Below are 17,077 nucleotides of genomic sequence, written 5' to 3' on the forward strand. Positions count from 1 at the left end.
CTCCCCTATTTTGTACCATGCACATCCCGCTTTCCCATCCCCACCGCCGTTTCCCATCACCTATAGCCGAGCACGAGTGCCCGCAAAAAAATATCGCCCTAACTTCACCATGAATGTTGCCGCGTGACGCAAAAAGGAGGGATGCAACACGAGGACTTCCCGGAGGTCACCCATCCTAGTACTACTCTCGCCCAAGCACGCTTAACTTCGGAGTTCTGATGGGATCCGGTGCTTTAGTGCTGGTATGATCGCATCCGACATGTTCTGCACTCATTTTCCCTTATGCTTGCCCCTCCCGCTCCTTCTCTCCCCTATTTTGTACCATGCACATCCCGCTTTCCCATCCCCACCGCCGTTTCCCATCACCTATAGCCGAGCACGAGTGCCCGCAAAAAATATCGCCCTAACTTCACCATGAATGTTGCCGCGTGACGCAAAAAGGAGGGATGCAACACGAGGACTTCCCAGGAGGTCACCCATCCTAGTACTACTCTCGCCCAAGCACGCTTAACTTCGGAGTTCCGATGGGATCCGGTGCTTTAGTGCTCGGTATGATCGCATCCGACATGTTCTGCACTCATTTTCCCTTATGCTTGCCCCTCCCGCTCCTTCTCTCCCCTATTTTGTACCATGCACATCCCGCTTTCCCATCCCCACCGCCGTTTCCCATCACCTATAGCCGAGCACGAGTGCCCGCAAAAAAATATCGCCCTAACTTCACCATGAATGTTGCCGCGTGACGCAAAAAGGAGGGATGCAACACGAGGACTTCCCGGAGGTCACCCATCCTAGTACTACTCTCGCCCAAGCACGCTTAACTTCGGAGTTCCGATGGGATCCGGTGCTTTAGTGCTGGTATGATCGCATCCGACATGTTCTCGCACTCATTTTCCCTTATGCTTGCCCCTCCCGCTCCTTCTCTCCCCTATTTTGTACCATGCACATCCCGCTTTCCCATCCCCACCGCCGTTTCCCATCACCTATAGCCGAGCACGAGTGCCCGCAAAAAATATCGCCCTAACTTCACCATGAATGTTGCCGCGTGACGCAAAAAGGAGGGATGCAACACGAGGACTTCCCAAGAGGTCACCCATCCTAGTACTACTCTCGCCCAAGCACGCTTAACTTCGGAGTTCGATGGGATCCGGTGCTTTAGTGCTGGTATGATCGCATCCGACATGTTCTCGCACTCATTTTCCCTTATGCTTGCCCCTCCCGCTCCTTCTCTCCCCTATTTTGTACCATGCACATCCCGCTTTCCCATCCCCACCGCCGTTTCCCATCACCTATAGCCGAGCACGAGTGCCCGCAAAAAAATATCGCCCTAACTTCACCATGAATGTTGCCGCGTGACGCAAAAAGGAGGGATGCAACACGAGGACTTCCCAGGAGGTCACCCATCCTAGTACTACTCTCGCCCAAGCACGCTTAACTTCGGAGTTCTGATGGGATCCGGTGCTTTAGTGCTGGTATGATCGCATCCGACATGTTCTGCACTCATTTTCCCTTATGCTTGCCCCTCCCGCTCCTTCTCTCCCCTATTTTGTACCATGCACATCCCGCTTTCCCATCCCCACCGCCGTTTCCCATCACCTATAGCCGAGCACGAGTGCCCGCAAAAAATATCGCCCTAACTTCACCATGAATGTTGCCGCGTGACGCAAAAAGGAGGGATGCAACACGAGGACTTCCCAGGAGGTCACCCATCCTAGTACTACTCTCGCCCAAGCACGCTTAACTTCGGAGTTCCGATGGGATCCGGTGCTTTAGTGCTCGGTATGATCGCATCCGACATGTTCCGCACTCATTTTCCCTTATGCTTGCCCCTCCCGCTCCTTCTCTCCCCTATTTTGTACCATGCACATCCCGCTTTCCCATCCCCACCGCCGTTTCCCATCACCTATAGCCGAGCACGAGTGCCCGCAAAAAATATCGCCCTAACTTCACCATGAATGTTGCCGCGTGACGCAAAAAGGAGGGATGCAACACGAGGACTTCCCAAGAGGTCACCCATCCTAGTACTACTCTCGCCCAAGCACGCTTAACTTCGGAGTTCCGATGGGATCCGGTGCTTTAGTGCTGGTATGATCGCATCCGACATGTTCTGCACTCATTTTCCCTTATGCTTGCCCCTCCCGCTCCTTCTCTCCCCTATTTTGTACCATGCACATCCCGCTTTCCCATCCCCACCGCCGTTTCCCATCACCTATAGCCGAGCACGAGTGCCCGCAAAAAATATCGCCCTAACTTCACCATGAATGTTGCCGCGTGACGCAAAAAGGAGGGATGCAACACGAGGACTTCCCAGGAGGTCACCCATCCTAGTACTACTCTCGCCCAAGCACGCTTAACTTCGGAGTTCTGATGGGATCCGGTGCTTTAGTGCTGGTATGATCGCATCCGACATGTTCTGCACTCATTTTCCCTTATGCTTGCCCCTCCCGCTCCTTCTCTCCCCTATTTTGTACCATGCACATCCCGCTTTCCCATCCCCACCGCCGTTTCCCATCACCTATAGCCGAGCACGAGTGCCCGCAAAAAAATATCGCCCTAACTTCACCATGAATGTTGCCGCGTGACGCAAAAAGGAGGGATGCAACACGAGGACTTCCCGGAGGTCACCCATCCTAGTACTACTCTCGCCCAAGCACGCTTAACTTCGGAGTTCTGATGGGATCCGGTGCTTTAGTGCTGGTATGATCGCATCCGACATGTTCTGCACTCATTTTCCCTTATGCTTGCCCCTCCCGCTCCTTCTCTCCCCTATTTTGTACCATGCACATCCCGCTTTCCCATCCCCACCGCCGTTTCCCATCACCTATAGCCGAGCACGAGTGCCCGCAAAAAATATCGCCCTAACTTCACCATGAATGTTGCCGCGTGACGCAAAAGGAGGGATGCAACACGAGGACTTCCCAGGAGGTCACCCATCCTAGTACTACTCTCGCCCAAGCACGCTTAACTTCGGAGTTCTGATGGGATCCGGTGCTTTAGTGCTGGTATGATCGCATCCGACATGTTCTGCACTCATTTTCCCTTATGCTTGCCCCTCCCGCTCCTTCTCTCCCCTATTTTGTACCATGCACATCCCGCTTTCCCATCCCCACCGCCGTTTCCCATCACCTATAGCCGAGCACGAGTGCCCGCAAAAAAATATCGCCCTAACTTCACCATGAATGTTGCCGCGTGACGCAAAAGGAGGGATGCAACACGAGGACTTCCCAGGAGGTCACCCATCCTAGTACTACTCTCGCCCAAGCACGCTTAACTTCGGAGTTCTCGATGGGATCCGGTGCTTTAGTGCTGGTATGATCGCATCCGACATGTTCTGCACTCATTTTCCCTTATGCTTGCCCCTCCCGCTCCTTCTCTCCCCTATTTTGTACCATGCACATCCCGCTTTCCCATCCCCACCGCCGTCCCCCCCCCCCGTGGATCGCCTTTTTTAGCTTTGTAAAATACAAAACTAATAGATAGAAATTTCCAAAAATAAAATCCTTCGAGGTGCCCATGTATTATGTCATCTAGTTTTAATGAGAATCAATAAACATAAATTTCGACTTTTTTTGCAAAATTGCGTCATGTATCGGTAAAACTGGATTTCTGGTTGCGTACGAACTCGAAAAAAAATGTTTAATATATGAAAATATATCTACTCGAAATTTCCCATTCAATTTCACCAGGGTTTACCCGGTTAGCCAATTTTTAGATTTCCAAACTGCCAAAGGGAAGTATGAAATTTTTCAGGTTTTAGGTTTTGAATATAATGATTAAAAAACCGAATAAAAATTCTGTGGCACACCAAATACACATGTGCCACAGAATTGTTAGGCTGGAATTTCAAATCTTGTGGCGCCCTTCTCCCTCTCTCTTTTCTCCTCCTCTTCACCTTCTCCTCGAGTTCTCCTCCACTTCCCCTTCTCCTCGAGTTCTCCTCCACTTCCCCTTCTCCTCCCTTCTTCTTCCTTCTCCTCCCTTCTCCTCCCTTCTTCTCCCTCCTCCTCCACACCCGACCTCCTCCACCACCCAGCGACCTCCTCCTCCACACCCGGGGACCTCCTCCTCCACACCCGGGAAACTACGATTTTGGAGAGGCATTTGATTTGGTATTTGAATTTGAATTTTTTTTGAAAGAAGTAAACAACTCAATTGAATTCATAACTTATAACTCAAATACAATGTCACATTAATACAACACAATTCATAAATGAAATATGAATATTACAACAAGCTCATAAGTAAAACATTGAGCTTTATTGATTTCACACACATAATACATTGTTATTGCTGAATTCTTTCCATATTACAAGAATTGAAACAAATATAAAACATAAATAAGAAGATAAAATAGAAGATTACAATATTGAATAATTCCTATACTAAAGTCTTCAAAGATCTTCATTTGATCTTCATTTGTCCGGGTTAGTCTATCTATAGTGTACAATACAGGGCATGTAAATTGTTCGGAGCAGTCTACCTTAATGGTAAAGAGGAGGCCTACAACGGAGCACCATAAGGGGACTATGAGTTGGTCTACGAAGAGCCCGACCTTTCAGGAGGAGTTCAAGGCGTGGACTATGGGATAGTCTACGGAGTCGATAATGCAGAGGCGGATGAGTAGAGTCTAACCTTAGACATCTCGGAGCCAAGCAGCGTAGTGACTTACCTAAATAAGTTGCTAAGCTCGTTATGTCTACTTAGTTTGAGTTGTAATGATACTTAACTAATATCGTAGGGTGTTCTCATTGGACCTGTGAGAATACCAACTTGTTAAGACCTGTGAGAATACCCATGATTGTAATATAATCTGGAGTGTTATGACCTGCAATGTTTCTGTTGTACCACTCTGAGGGATGTGATATTTCTGAAGAAGCCCCTTCATGAATGTCATATCAACGACTCGTATACTACAACATGCAGAGGTATGCTGGGTCACTGCAACAGAAGTTCGATAATTCTGTGGCGCATGTAGATATGCGGCACAGAAATAAAATTTAGTGCCGTGACTTCTATGGCCCACGGAATATGCACCACAAAAATTCAAAAACGTGCACCACATATATGCAGTTTCCTAGTAGTGTTGTGTGGGCCTACCAGCTAGCACGGGTTTTTAGCCGGTTAACGGCATTAACGGACAGTTAACAGTGTCTGTCACGTGTCATTTTGCATGACGTCGACAGTCATCGGCCTACTGAAAACTCTTTTCCAACGGTCCGATTTTTCATGGCCAAAGGGCAGCCAAATGCGACGCACCAAAAAATCCGTGGTAAATCCTTAGGCGACGTGATATGCACCATATAACCTATATCATCGGCTTAGGCTCATAGGCGATGAAAAACACCCATTACCTGACGAAAATTTGACGTTGCTAATAAAAACTTTTCTTTTAGTGTCCAAATGTCTCTCCATAGTCCCCTCCTTCAATTTGTGAAAAACCTTGATCCACCAATCTTGCTTTGTTGCGGATGACAATGCTATGTTCGTCTTGATTGTTCTTGAAGACACATTTGGTGTTCATAACATTGCAGCAATGGTCCAGGTGCTTCACGAGAGTCCACACATCATTCCTCTTGAAATTGTTTAGCTATTCGTGCATTGCTAGCACCCAATCTAGATCTTCAAGCACGTCAAAGAGTTTTAGTGGTTCCACCATAGAGACAAAAGCGTGATGCTCACAAAAGTTTGCTAGTTGCCTCCGGGTAGACACTTTGCTCTTATGATCTCCAAGCATTTTGCCCAGAGAATGAGACTTCATGCGTAGATTTCTTGTTGTCTTGTCTTCACGGCGAGTGTCGACCTCGAGGATAGATTCTTGAGAGGCCTCTTGATCTTCATCACGGTTTGGATCCTTGCCTTGACCTTCATTGTTGCCATTGGGACATCGTCATCATCATCATCATCATCATCATCATCATCATCATCATCATCATCATCATCATCATCATCATCATCATCATCATCATCATCATCATGATGGCCGGACGACTCGGGGGAAGTACGAGATGTATGATCCGGGGCATTTGCCCCCGAGAAGTCCGGTGTAGAACTTGAAGGTTGGCCTTGATCACTTGGTGGAGGTTGTTATTGTCAATCTTGGGGTTGTTGTAGTGGTTGGCTTCCATTTGGTTGCAGATGGAGGTTGCAGAAGCTCAATAGAAGGAGCTTGGCCTTGTGATGTAGATGGCTCTATGGCCTCCGGGGGAATTGCATCTCCTTTCTCACAAGAAGCACTTCGCCCTTCTAGACAACTATGTTCTTCAACCAATGTCACATCACAAGATTCCACAACTTGACCATTGCCCCTGTCGAAGACTCTATAGGCATGAGAGTCCGTAGCATAGCCAACAAAGATACCTTATTGAGCTTTGGTGTCAAACTTGGATAGACGTGTGTCCTTGATAAGAACATAACACTTGCATCCAAAAACCTTGAAGTAGGAGACATTAGTCTTTTTCCGGTTAGGATCACATATGGTTTCTTCTCTAGACCCTTGCGGAAGTATAGGCGGTTAGTACCGTCGCAAGCGGTTGAGATTGCTCCGTACCACCGTCACTTCTTATTGCAATAATCTTGGCGTCGAACTTGCGTTGAACTTGGTTAGCAAACTCCATCATGGTGCTTGAAGAAGAATACCCAACAATATCTTCAGTAGTCATCGAATATCAAGAGGCAATACTTCTTCCCTCCAAGACTTTCATGAGATGACGAATCGAATAGATCAACATGTAAGAGCTCCAAGCATCTTGTGGTAGAGATGGTCTTGTCCTTGTGAGGAGCTCCATGCATTTTTTCTTCAACGCATGCGCTACCGAGCACCCATTTAAAACCACCGGAAGCATAGTCCCACAAGGAATCAATTAATGGATTTAGGTACCCATTTTGCAATGGGTCCTTGCATGTTAGTAAAAAGGGGTTTGGTAACCAAAATAGTCCAATCAAAATTTTCCTCATGAGGACCAACAATCCGAGCATGAACACGACCATGGTAATCAACAAAAAGAACATGGGATGGGTTGTTAGCACCGGCATAGCCCCTTGTGGTGGGGTCGGGAACTCCACCCCTTCTTGGGGCTAGAGTCACCGGCCTCACGGGCGATAACCACATTCTTCATGTTCTTCTTCTTCTTCTTGGTCCTTCTTCTTCTCTTCTTGGTCCCTTGTTCATTGCTGCAGTACCAACGTCGGGAGTTCGCCGGTGTACTTCTGAGTCCCCTCTGTTCAAAACTTTGGGGTTCGGTGATACCAGTGTTCCTTCGCGGACACGAATCTCCCGCATTTGGCGCGCCAGGTAGGGGCACAAGCGCGCCAACGTTCTTCTCCGACACCTTTGTCACCATGGTCAATAATGACAAGCCGCTTGACTCGCGCCCGCCATGCCGTGACCTCGTGCCGGGGGTGGCGCTGGCGCAGGAACCCCTGCGCACCCGCCCCCTAGGCACAAGCCTCGACCAGTGGCTCTCTTACATCGACAGGCTCACATTCGCCCTAGCCAGAACACCCACGGCCGAAGCATACGACGCTCTGGCGCCACCGTCGGCCCTGCTCCTCGGCCAGGGGCCCGTGTAACATCCCAAATTTTAAAACAAAGAGAAAATTAATTTTCCCTATTTCCAAAAATGAGAACCAACAAAAACTTTTATTAAATGAGGTACTATGCATAGTGCTCATGCTTGATCCTTGTGTTATTGCCATGATGATTTCTTCAGTGCTTATAAAATTTGCTAAAACCCTAAACCATGATGGTTGTGATTAAGTAGAACCAAAGAAGAACAAATAAAAAGAAAATAAAATAAAAACATGAAACTCACCTATGTGGGTATATGGCCAAATTGCAAATTTGAGCCTAAGCCCTACTCCTTTGTTTGAAATGATGAAACACAATCCTAAACTCAAATAATACATAATAACACAACACCACACCTTGTGGGTTCAAAGAAAGTCAAATAAAAAGAAATAGAAAAATACAAATAATCACACACATGTGCTTATGGCCATTTTTGCCATACCTTAACCTAGGCCAATTTGACTTGTGCCAATGGTTGAATAATGTTTATAAACACTTAATAACACATTTGTAATCAAATAAACTCAATTCAAATCAAATTAGAATTCAAATTGAGCTCACATGAGATAATGGTCAAATCTGCCATTTTTAACAACATACCCACTTTGAGCCCCTTTAGTTAACTTTTTAAAACTAAACTTTCTAATCTTTTTACATAGATCTATTGTAATCTTGAAAGTGAACAACTTGGTCAAATTCAACCTTGGTGGTTCAAAGTCAAACTCTTAAAATAAGCATGCCAAGTGGCAACTTTGAAACAGATTCTAGATTCCCTCCACTTATAGATTTTTCACAAACCAACTCCAAAATTCAAACCAAGACCACAAATAGATGCCAAACATTATTTAGAACACATCTATGAAAAGATTTGGTCAAAATTAAACACACATGAGACCTTTGCTTGTCATATATGTGGAGCACATAGAATAAAATTAGGGTACAACCACTATTCTAACAACTATGTACCTCTCACCCTCTCTCTCTCTCTTTGGCTCATCAATAGTGCATTGTACCTCTAAATGACCTCACCTAATGTTACATGGTCACCATCACAACAAGCCATTCTAAGGACCTTTCCTATGTCACATACACTTTGGCAATAATCAAATATGCATGCTCTAGCTCTCTCTAGTCCCTCTCACCTTGCCAAACCCACTGGTCTCACCTCACTCATGCATGACAAACCCTCAGAAACAAAGAAAAATGCCCAAAGCATCCCCATGCCACTCCATGTCAACCTCATGCTCACCACCATGTCATCACCTGCCCCTAGTCCTCTCCTCTCCCTCTGCCCATGTCACATAGCTTCTCCACACCATGCTGAGCCTGCCAGACACGATCTTAGGTCAAGGAGAAGAAGCCAACACCCAGAACGCAGCGTGGTCACCATGCCCAGGAGCGCCAGAGCGTGCACTGGCATGTCCCTGGACGCGCCAGGACACCTCTTGCCCCCGTCGCGTCTGTCCTCCCCTCCCTCTCTCCTTGCACCTGCACGATCTCCTCGACGTCAACCTCATTTAAATCATGTTTCTCAAATGATAAGTGTGAAGTGTTGACCTTGGTCAACATGTGTTCATACCTTGTTATTTAAGGAGATTAAATCTTAACAAGATTCAATGAGAGGAAATTATTTCTCCAAAGGAAATAAATAGAAACCCTAATAGAATTTTCAATGAAAGGAAATTATTTTACAAACACTAAATAAGAAACCCTAGTATGAGGTTGAGGGATGATTGGGATAATGATAGATCATCTTGTGTGAGTCGTTAAGGCTAATTAGTCTACTTAAGTATTGTTTGGTGATTGTATCCTCGTATTCGTTTATAGACGCTAGTACCGGAGACTATCAAGAGGAGGAGGTTTTCTACCAAGAAGAAAAAGATAACTTTGATCACTACCCCAATCAAGGCAAGCTATATTATTGCAAGCTTTTACCAAGCTATTTCCCATGCAAAGCTCTATTAGAGCAAGGCACCATTACACCGCTACTTTATGTTTAAGGATCCTATCCCAAGTTTTATTCTTACAAGCTTTACTTTGATTTATCAAAGTTTATTTTGTTCATAGTTCCCTTTGGTCTAGGTATGGAGTATTTCAAGAGTAACAAAGTTAGCCTAGAAGGCTACAAGCTAGTTAGCACCCATCATTACTAGTTGCTAGTGCTAAACTAAAAGTGACTACTCGAGATGGGAACATGTGAAAACCAATGACTGTGAAAAACCTTGGAATGATGAGTCATTCTATTGAAAGTTTTTTTTTGAAGGTGAATATGACTTGTGAATGGCATGGTTAACTTTACAAAACTGATGGTTGGGTTCGGATGCGATACCATTCCAATTTTACAAATACCCCCACAATACCTGAATCTGGGTAAGGCTTAACTGGAAACTTATGTATTTTAGTATGGGTTCCCTCTGTAACAAGCGTCATAGGGGTTATGCCGAGGCTGCCTCCATTGAAATGTGAAATGACGTGAAATGAGGTGACTGTCCTACCCAAGCCTTCCCGGGTTGGCGGTTTGCTATCGCCGGGAGGCCAAGCTCATAGGGAGAGGTGCTGTTGCTGTCAAAAACCCACCAGCGAGTAGCGACGGGCAACACTGTAGAGCCGGGAGGCTCCCAGGACTGCGGTGGACCCTGGTCCCTCGGGCGACGGCCTGCAATGCCTTCTGGCTCACGTCCTGGTGCTTACGAGGGCGTGCCACCTAACCTATACCTGGTCAGGAAGGTGATTGAAAGGATCGTATGCCGCACCTAGAGGGGGGGGGGTGAATAGGTGCTACCCAATTTTTAGTTCTTTTTCAATTTAGGCTTGACACAAAGGTAAATTCTCTAGATATGCAACTAAGTGAATTTACCTATATGACAAGGTTATCAACTAAGCAAGATATAGCTACGCATTATATAGGAGATAGAATGGGATAGAGGTAACCGAGAGTGGAGCACGCGTTGACACGGAGATGATTCCCGTAGTTCCCTTCCTTTGCAAGAAGGTACGTCTATGTTTGGAGGAGTGTGGTATGAGATCCCTCAAACAAATGAGGGGGAAATGAAAAACGCTTCGGTGAGGATATAGATCGGTGGCTTCTCCTTCGAATCTCCAAAGATCAAGAGATTTGGTTGGGGGAGGAAGGAGATCTTGCAAATCTTGTGTTTCTTGAGGTGGCTCTAATGGAGGTGAAGCTTGGCAGATTTCTTGTGCAATGATTGAGCAAAGGGGTAAGGAAGAAGAAGAGGGGTATAAATACCCCTCCTCAAAATCCAGCCGTTGTGCATTTCGGGGGGGGCGGATAATCCGGCCTAAGTAAGGGCCGGATAATCCGCCCCCCCGGATAATCCGGCCTCCAGGTACAAAACCATGACAATGTCCGGGCAAATGTCCGGCCCCTATACTGAGCTGCAAAACCCAAAGTCCTTAGCCATTTTCGAGGAGGCCGGATATTCTTGAAATATCCGGCCCGGATAATCCGGCCCGGATAATCCGGCCCTGGTACAAAACCGGGACAATATCCGGGCAAAAGTCCAGCCCCTATACTGAGCTTCAAATCCGAAAGTCCTTAGCCGAAATTCTGGGGGCCGGATATTTTGGAAATATCCGGCCCGGATTATCCGGCCTGGTGAGTTTTCTGCTGATGCTTTTTGACAGCACTGACCACATCCAACACACATACACATGTATCTATGTAATCCCTGTACCACTTAAACACCCATTAGTGTATCACATACATTGATATCAAACACACAAAACAAGAGACATATACAAATATGAAGTTGAGATAGGATGCTAGAAGTCATACCCATGTGTAGATATATGATACGGAGATATAGCATCACACATGATATAAAAGTCTTGATCTCAACATATAGAAATCCGAAAACCATAACAATGTCTCACACCACATAGCACATAGTTTTAAACAAACACAACTAAAGCAAATAGTTCAAATAAGAGGGAACACAAGCAATAAAGGAGTGATAAACGCATATGCTTGTGCCCAAACCATGCAAATCCCCGAGAGAGTTCCTAATAGAACGCTTCTCCCCCTTTGGCATCGAGACGCCAAAAAGGGGACAAGCGCGATGCTACTCGCCCCATGGGGATCACTCGGAGGCATCATCATCATCGGACTCGGACGCCACATCTTCTTCTTCTTCTTCTTCTTCATCCTCTTCTTCATTAGTGTCAGGTGCATCCGGAGAGCGGCGAGTGAGGCTGGACCTTTGAATGCAACTGTCAAGATCACTCCACGGAACCTATGCAAAGTGCCACCCACTGTAACCTGGGTGAACTGGAGGCTGAGGAGGGGGTCCTTGCTCACCACTGAGCTTGTGCAGAATAACCGCCTGAGTATGCTTAATCTCAGAACGCTCCCGGCTGGCCGCATAGTTCTCCTTATGGATCTCAATGTTCATGCAGAGGATGTTACGCTGAAACCAACTGAGCCTGTTCACTTGCTTCTTCATGGCAGGGAGATCAGAATGGCGAGCTGGAGCAAATCCACTAGAACGAGCATCACCCATGAAGGAATCTGGTGGAGGTACAACAGAAGAGACAGGCTTAAGCTTGTAGGCCTTCTTGACAGAGTGCTTCAAATAAGAGTACCCGCTCAAGTCTTCACCACGCACGCCCGCAGTGTTGTTGATGAGGAGCTGGATGTAAGGCGCATAAGGCATTGTGGTCCGGGAGATCATGGCATCACGAATCTCATGGAAGATGTAGTCCATGATATCAACAGTGAAGTTCCGTTCCTCATTCCCATCACGAGCACACCGAAAGCTGAGGTACATGAGGTCCACAAGAGTTCCCCGGAGAGCATCATTGTTACCACCACTAGGAGCGATGGTGGCCCGAAAGAACCTAAGCAACTGACCATAGATGGTAAGCAACCCCTTGGACTCTCCCACTTTTCCAGCAGATGTATAGAGATCACGCAGCTGATTCTTATCTGTCCTCTGAGGTCCATGGAGACGACGGCCACCTTCTGCAGGAATTCCAAGAATAGCAGCAAAACGGTGCAAGGGGGCACTACAGTGAGTGGAGCCAGACATCCATTCCATAGTACGGTCATCATCAGTCTTGATGGCCAACGTAGCAAAGAACTGCTTCAACAACTCAGGACTATAGTCACATTGAATCTTCATCAAGTCCTTCAAGCCCAACCTTCCAGCAACCCAAATGGCATCCTCAAAGTGATTGTTGACTGCCAGAACGTCCACATCGATAGCTTGCATGGGACGAACTTTCCTCATGGGCTCATAGATATCTTTATAGATGTACTCCTGCTCCATGCACCAATATTTTCTGCCCTCTGTCTCTTCATCCCTTGGGAGGTCTTCATACCAGTTCTTCATACGGATTGCTTGATAAGAGATAATGTCCATAGCCTTGTAATTTTCCCTTGAAGCCTTGTTCTTGTGCCTAGATGAGGTTGACTTGCGAGGAGCGTTGGGCACGAACTCATCACTCGAACGATTAGCTCTTGCGCGTCTCCGAGAGGTACCCCGAGAAGAACGACCTGTGAATAGCAAAGAGGGATAGCAAAGAGAAGATAATGCTCATGAGTCATGTATGATACTGTAATGCACTCTAGAAACATACTATAAGCTGGTACAAGTCTAACACAAGGTAGATTGAATCAAAACTGCAGTGGCGATGAAGCTCCAGGCCGGATAACCCGGTGCCCCAAGGGGGCGGATAATCCGGCCGGACCAGATAATCCGGTCCACGCGGGGGGCGGATAATCCGGCCCTGCGATTCTAGCAGATTTTGCAATCAACAACTTGTCTTGGAACAGATCGGCCTAATAGCATGCAAGAGGAGTACACTACAAGCGATTTGGAACAACTAGACACCAAATCCACCAAGAAAATAGCACATATAAAACACAACACCTAGGGTTAGGGATTGTGAATCATACCCGCATCCATTGCGAGAGCCGCTTGGAGGAGAAGGTAGCTAGGAGGGAGGAGCACCCGATCCACCCAAAAACTCCGGGAGGGAGTGGACGGGGCAACTCCGGCGACCTTGAGAGGAGAGAGAGGAGAGAGAGGCGCGTGGGGGATGGAATAAACCGTTTCCCCCCCGTGGCCTCGTCCTCAGCCCTTTCAAGATCCGCCCAGGCCGGATAATCCGGCCCTAGTTTAGGGCGGATAATCCGGCCGGGCCGGATTTTCCGGGTCGCCGTGGGGCGGATTATCCGGTGTTCTGGAGAATTTCAGAACACCGTCAATCCCGCCTATCTTTAGTTGGTTATTTGCGTACCCATATGTGGTGCAATAAACTATCACCTCACATATAAGATGCATATTTACCAATAAGATGGGGCAACCTAGATCATCCGTCCGAGAAACCTCCACCTCCAAGTTTTTACCAAACATGACAAATGAGCAAGATGGAAAAGGCTTATAGATGAGTGAAGGCTTGGGTTTAGAAGACTCAAACTATTAATGGTACATGATCACTCAAATTTGCAAGATATGAACAAATAAGGCCAAACTTGAGTGATTTCCCATAAGAACAAGGAGTTGTCAAATAAAATGCAATAAGATCCAAATAACTCCAACTCTTCACTAAGAAGAGTGTGGTGGCCTAGGCCACCATATATGAGTGTTGTGGCATGGCACCGCGAAGATATATCTTGGGTCCAAGCCACTACTCATCATTGACGCTCACATATCAACATATGATATAAAGAGAATGATTTCTTAATGTTGGCATTATGGGGGGAGGGATAGCTCAATAATTTAAACCGCACTCCCCCTATTTCCATGCCCACATCTAAACCAAATAAAGTTTTGAGACAAAGGTGTGTTTGCAAGATGGTCAAGCTATACTCCTTGAATCAATGATATTTAGCTCATTCCTCAAATAAGAGAATCTTGCTTCATCAAGAGGCTTCGTGAATATATCGGCAAGTTGATCTTTGGTTGGAACATATATAAGCTCAATATCACCACGGGCAACATGATCCCTAATGAAATGATTCCGGATCTCAATGTGCTTCGTTCTTGAATGTTGCACCGGATTATAGGCAATCTTGATGGCACTTTCATTGTCACATAATAGAGGCACTTTGTCACAAATGACACCGTATTCCTTTAAAGTTTGCCTCATCCATAACAATTGAGTGCATCCACTTGCGGCGGCAACATATTCGGCTTCGGCGGTGGAGAGAGATATACAATTTTGCTTCTTAGAAGACCAACACACCAAGGACCTACCAAGGAATTGGCAAGCCCCGGAAGTTGATTTCCTATCATCCTTGTCACCCGCCCAATCCGCATCGGTATAACCATTGAGAATAAAGCTTGAGCCTTTGGGGTACCAAATACCATATCTTGGGGTATCAACCAAATATCGAAAGATTCTTTTGAGAGCCATCATGTGGCTCTCCTTAGGAGAAGCTTGATACCTTGCACACACACCAATACTCAACACTATGTCCGGTCTAGATGCACAAAGGTAAAGCAAGGATCCAATCATGGAGCGATATACCTTTTGATCCACCTCTTTACCATTGGGATCTAGTGCAAGATGACATTTGGTAACCATAGGAGTGGCCACACCCTTCATCTCGGTCATCTTGAACCTCTTGAGCATGTCTTGGAGATATTTTGCTTGGTTGATGAAGGTTCCTTCCCTCAATTGCTTGATCTCAAAACCAAGGAAGAACTTCATCTCTCCCATCATAGACATCTCAAACCTATCGGTCATAAGCTTTGAGAATTCATCATTGAAAGCTTTGTTAGTAGAGCCAAATATAATATCATCAACATATAATTGGCAAACGAAAAGCTCCCCATTGACCCTCTTAGTAAAAAGAGTGGGGTCGATTAGCCCAACATCAAACCCACGATCTACAACCAATTCCTTAAGGTGCTCGTACCAAGCTCTAGGAGCTTGTTTGAGACCATAAAGTGCTTTATCAAGCTTGTAGACATGGTTAGGAAAGTTGAGATCCTCGAACCCCGGGGGTTGCTTAACATAAACCTCTTCATGCAAAGGACCATTAAGAAAAGCACTTTTCACATCCATTTGTTGTAACTTAAAGTTATGATGCGAAGCATAAGCAAGAAGGATACGAGATGGACTCAAGGCGAGCCACGGGAGCATAGGTTTCTCCAAAGTCAATTCCCTCAACTTGAGAGAACCCTTGAGCCACCAATCTTGCCTTGTTCCTCACAACATTTCCAAACTCATCTTGCTTGTTCTTGAAAATCCATTTAGTGCCTATAACATTGCGGCACTCCTTTGGCTTCTTAACTAAAGTACACACTTTGTTGCGCTTGAAGTTGTTGAGTTCTTCATGCATAGCTTCCAACCAATCCGAATCTTCAAGGGCTTCAAATACTTTCTTGGGTTCCACTAAGGAGATATAAGCATGATGATGGCTAAAGTTCGCCAATTGCCTTCTTGTGGAAACCTTTGCCCTTACATCACCAAGAACCTTGTCATGAGTGTGTCCACGAAGTTCGAGGTTCCTTTCTCTTCTTGCTAGACGACGGGCCTCGATCTCCTCCTTTGTCTTTCTAGGCCTTGGAGGTGTCACTTGATCAACTTGATCATTTGGGTCCCCGTCTTGACCTTCAACTTGAGCTTCCTCAATTACTTGGGGTTGCTCATCCTCATGTGCTTGATCTTGGACAATATTTGGTGAAGCGCAAATATCAAATGGATACTCATCGGAGCCATCATGAATTCTTGGTTGATCTTTTCCTTGATCTTGTACATGAGGGAGAGGGTTTTCTTCTTGTTCTTGGGTTGGTGCATCATTAGCTTCAAGAGATGGGGTTTGTTGATGTTGAGAGGATGAGGGCTCCACCGTGGTAGAGCATAGTTCTTCCCGAGACGCCACACCGTGTCCCTCAATGGGGCGGAAAAATCCCACACCCATTCTTACTATGGCATCTTGAGGTATTTCATCACCTGCACATACATCAACTTGCCCCACTTGGGAGCCATCATTTTCTTCGAACCTCACACTACAAGATTCGATGATAATCCCGGAGGCTATATCAAAGACTCTATAAGTGTGAGATTCGGCACCGTAACCAACAAATATACCCTCCAAAGCTTTAGGGGCAAATTTAGATAAACGAACTCCTTTGATTTTGTAGAAACACTTACACCCGAACACCTTGAAGTATGAGATATTAGGCTTGTTCCCGGTGAGTATTTCATATGGAGTCTTGTTCAAGCCCTTGCGGAGATAGAGCCGGTTAGAGGAGTGGCAAGCGGTGGAGATGGCTTCCGCCCAAAAGTTATAGCGGGATTTATACTCCGCCATCATAGATCTTGCCATATCCATAAGAGTCCTGTTCTTCCTCTCCGCAACACCATTTTGTTGAGGGGTGTAAGCAGCGGAATATTGATGTCGAATCTCCTCATCACTAAGAAAATCATTGAGTGTATAGTTCTTGAACTCGGAGCCGTTGTCACTTCTTATTGCCATAATGAGGAGGTTGTGTTGTCGTTGCACCTCGGTAGCAAAGTCAATGAATATTTGTTGAGTCT

At 46.2% G+C, this 17,077-nt stretch overlaps 11 non-coding genes across 11 annotated transcripts; all 11 read right to left on the bottom strand.

The window, feature by feature from the left end:
* Window positions 1-138: 138 nt before the first annotated feature.
* On the bottom strand, window positions 139-256 carry LOC124679636. The gene has a single exon (XR_006995107.1). It is a non-coding gene; the product is annotated as a 5S ribosomal RNA (ribosomal RNA).
* Window positions 257-443: 187 nt separating this feature from the next.
* LOC124679644 lies at window positions 444-563 on the bottom strand. Its single transcript, XR_006995115.1, has one exon. It is a non-coding gene; the product is annotated as a 5S ribosomal RNA (ribosomal RNA).
* A 188-nt stretch (window positions 564-751) lies between these two features.
* On the bottom strand, window positions 752-869 carry LOC124679684. The gene has a single exon (XR_006995152.1). It is a non-coding gene; the product is annotated as a 5S ribosomal RNA (ribosomal RNA).
* Window positions 870-1,057: 188 nt separating this feature from the next.
* LOC124679630 lies at window positions 1,058-1,175 on the bottom strand. The gene has a single exon (XR_006995101.1). It is a non-coding gene; the product is annotated as a 5S ribosomal RNA (ribosomal RNA).
* Window positions 1,176-1,364: 189 nt separating this feature from the next.
* Window positions 1,365-1,483, bottom strand: LOC124679741. The gene has a single exon (XR_006995205.1). It is a non-coding gene; the product is annotated as a 5S ribosomal RNA (ribosomal RNA).
* Window positions 1,484-1,670: 187 nt separating this feature from the next.
* Window positions 1,671-1,790, bottom strand: LOC124679647. Its single transcript, XR_006995117.1, has one exon. It is a non-coding gene; the product is annotated as a 5S ribosomal RNA (ribosomal RNA).
* Window positions 1,791-1,977: 187 nt separating this feature from the next.
* Window positions 1,978-2,096, bottom strand: LOC124679549. The gene has a single exon (XR_006995025.1). It is a non-coding gene; the product is annotated as a 5S ribosomal RNA (ribosomal RNA).
* A 187-nt stretch (window positions 2,097-2,283) lies between these two features.
* On the bottom strand, window positions 2,284-2,402 carry LOC124679753. The gene has a single exon (XR_006995216.1). It is a non-coding gene; the product is annotated as a 5S ribosomal RNA (ribosomal RNA).
* Window positions 2,403-2,590: 188 nt separating this feature from the next.
* Window positions 2,591-2,708, bottom strand: LOC124679637. The gene has a single exon (XR_006995108.1). It is a non-coding gene; the product is annotated as a 5S ribosomal RNA (ribosomal RNA).
* A 186-nt stretch (window positions 2,709-2,894) lies between these two features.
* LOC124679765 lies at window positions 2,895-3,013 on the bottom strand. Its single transcript, XR_006995227.1, has one exon. It is a non-coding gene; the product is annotated as a 5S ribosomal RNA (ribosomal RNA).
* A 187-nt stretch (window positions 3,014-3,200) lies between these two features.
* LOC124679560 lies at window positions 3,201-3,320 on the bottom strand. Its single transcript, XR_006995035.1, has one exon. It is a non-coding gene; the product is annotated as a 5S ribosomal RNA (ribosomal RNA).
* Between the last annotated feature and the right edge of the window lie 13,757 nt (window positions 3,321-17,077).

This window comes from Lolium rigidum, chromosome 7, assembly GCF_022539505.1.
Source record: "Lolium rigidum isolate FL_2022 chromosome 7, APGP_CSIRO_Lrig_0.1, whole genome shotgun sequence".
NCBI classification, from domain to species: domain Eukaryota; kingdom Viridiplantae; phylum Streptophyta; class Magnoliopsida; order Poales; family Poaceae; genus Lolium; species Lolium rigidum.